We start from the raw sequence: 3119 nt of genomic DNA, 5'->3' as shown, positions 1-3119 counted from the left end.
GACCCCAAATGAGAAGTGCCCAGCTAGACCCAATGTGCAGAACTGTGAGAGAGAATAACAAATTGTTGTTTTACATCATTAATGTTAGGCTTGGTTTGTCATGCAGCAATAGATAACCAGAACACTGGAATAAAGGTCTGGATGGAATAAGCAGCCATCACAGCTCTTTTCCTGTAGAACTATGAAACAGCAGTTGTCCACAACCCCATTCAACAGCTGGGCAACAGTGCAAGATTGAATCTGGTTAATCCTTCGTTGACTGTGTCCTTAAAAAACAAGGGCTTGGGGAAGCCATCACAGCGAGCATCCCAGTGATGAGTCGGGGCTGGGTGCAATGGCCTCGGAAATAACGCGGAGTGAGGGGAATACAGAGAGTGGCCTGGAGATGAGATGGGGCAGGGGCCGTGTGTGCAGAGCTGGGCGCCCGGCACGGGTCTTCCAGCTCTGCTTATCTGGCCAAACACCGGGTCCCTCGTCTGGCCTGGCCCCCACGACTCGGGCTCCCACTCGTACCCCCATCATCTGGGCCCTGCAGCTTTGGGGTCCTCCCAGGCACTTACCCAGCCCCTAGCCCTCGGGCACCGCCAGCTCCTAGCCGGGGACCTGCGGGATGGCTTTCTACCCTGGCACCTAGAGAACTGTTATTCAATGTCCAAAGACACTGTGGGATGCCTTTGGGTGCTGTCCCCAGGGGCCTGGGCGACCACTCCACGCACAAGGCGACCCCTGTAAGCAGGAGCGTGCATGACAGTGGAGACCGGGTCTCGCTGGATAATGAAAAGAAAACTAAGATGAAAGAATGAAAGCTAAAGAAGAAAATTTCTGAAGAAATAGAATCAGGAGAACAAAAACAAATATCCCAGGGATCTAAATTCTTAGTAATGTGAAAACAGCTTGGAGAGGCAACAGGTAAACTCATCAGAGACTGAACTGTAGCAATCCCCTTTTGAGGACAGAAGGTTCAGCCAAGTGAGCATTACCCTTGAAAAAAAAAAAAAAAAAAAAAAAAAACCCTTAGAGGAGAGGGAAACCTCAAATGTAATAAGAAAGTGAAAATTTGTGATCTGAGCCCACTTGTTATACATCAAAGAGTTTCTGCAGAGGAAAGAACCTGTAGGTACAAGGCATGTGGCCAGAGCTTCAAACAAAAGTCAGGACTTAGCATCAAAAAATCCATACCATAAAGAGAACCTATGAGTATAATGAATGTGGAAAGTTTTTCAGTAGAAGCTCAAACCTGGGTATATATCAAAGAATTGACAAAGGAAAGAAACCTTGTGTTTGTAGTGTCTATGGCAAAGACTTCAGTCAGAATTTCAATCTCATTCAACATCAGCAGATTCATAGTGGAAAAAATTCCTGTGAATATAATCAATGTGGAAAAGCTTTCATGGGAGGCTCAAACCTTATCCTGCACCAGAGAATTCACAGTGGAGGGAAGCCATTTGTATGTAGTGAGTGTGGGAAGGACTTCAGTCAAATCTCAGATGTTATACATTACAGAATTCACACTGGAGAGAAACCCTATGAATATAATGACTATGAGGAAGCATTCAGTCAGAGCTCACATCTTGTTACCCACCAGAGAATTCATACTGGGGTGGAACCCTATGAACGTAGGGATTGTGGGAAAACATCCAGGCAGACTTGTCTCCTTATTCAGCATCAAAGAATCTATAGTGGAGAAAAACCCTATGAATGCACTGAATGTGGGAAAGCTTTCAGTGGGTGCACAGTTTTTCTTAAACACCAAAGACTTCACGCTGGAGAGAAACTAGAATATAAGAAGCCTTCAGTTCAGATTCAGAACTTAATGTACAGTAGAGAATTCATAAGGGAAAGAAACCTTATGAATGCAGAAAAACCTTTCAAGGTGGCTCAGATCTTAATAGACATTTAATAGTTCACACTGGAGAAAAACCTTACCAATATAGTGAACGTGGAAAAGCCTTCAATTGGAACGTACTCCTTATAGAGCATCAGAGAATCCACGCTGGCAAAAGACCATATAAATGTAGTGAATGTGGGAAAGCCTTTAGAGGGAGCTCACAACTTATCCAGCATCAAAGAATTCATAACAGAAAGAAAACATGAATGTTCAAAGACCTTTAATCAGAGCTCAGATCTTGACAACAAAATTCACAGTGGAGAAAAGCCCTTTGAATGTAATGAATGTGGAAAAGCCTTCAGATGGAGCTCTGACTTTGTTAAGCACCAACACAGTATGAGCACATAGTAGGCACTCAACAAATTATAGATATTTTTATCTGTAGCACCTGTAGGCAGTAATTATCCAGACATCCCCACCCCCAAAGCCTTCTGGAAGGTTAATAGCACCACTCTGCATTTCCTGGATCCTTGAAGTCAGAAGGGGGTTGGTCTAGTATACGTAAATAGCAAGGATTGTGGGAAGAGTAATTTATACAAATTGCCAAGGATGATATCTTTTTTTTTAATTTTTTATTATTATTATTATTTTAATTCAGTTTTGTTGAGATATATTCACAGTCATCCATGGTATACAGTCGACTGTTCACAGTGCCATCGTATGGTTGTGCATTCATCACCCCAATCTATTTCTGAACATTTTCCTTACACCAGAGAGGATCAGAATAAGGATAAAAAATAAAAATAAAAAAGAACACCCAAATCAGACCCCCCATCTCACCCTATTTTACATTTAGTTTTTATCCCCATTTTTCCACTCATCCATCCACATGCCAGATAAAGAGAGTGAGATCCACAGGGTTTTCACGGTCACGCTGTCACCCCTTGTAATCCACATGGTTGTACTATCGTCTTCGGGAGTCGGGGCTACTGGGTTGGAGTTTGGTAGTTTCGGGTGTTTACTTCTAGCTATTCCAATGCATTGGAACCTAAGGGGTGCTGCCTATATGGTGCGTGGGAGTGTCCCCCAGAGTGACCTCTCGGCTCCGTTTGGGGTCTCTTGGCCACTGAAGCTTTACTTTGTTTCATTTTGCATCCCCCTTTTGGTTGGGGGGATGTTCTCGGTCCCATGATGCTGGGTCTGGGTTCATCCCTGGGAGTCATAAGGGATGATATCTTTTGAGGGAAATAAATTTAGCAGTTAGTTTGAGAATTGTTACTATAATATGTGG

At 43.5% G+C, this 3119-nt stretch overlaps 1 pseudogene; it reads left to right on the top strand.

Annotated features, from left to right (window-relative positions):
- Positions 1–390: 390 nt before the first annotated feature.
- Positions 391–2236, top strand: LOC119517288 (annotated as a pseudogene).
- The last annotated feature ends 883 nt before the right edge of the window (positions 2237–3119 follow it).

This window comes from Choloepus didactylus, chromosome 21 (assembly GCF_015220235.1).
Source record: "Choloepus didactylus isolate mChoDid1 chromosome 21, mChoDid1.pri, whole genome shotgun sequence".
Classification (NCBI taxonomy): domain Eukaryota; kingdom Metazoa; phylum Chordata; class Mammalia; order Pilosa; family Megalonychidae; genus Choloepus; species Choloepus didactylus.
Note: the sequence above shows the minus strand (reverse complement) of the source record. Positions and strands in the feature narration are given on the sequence as shown.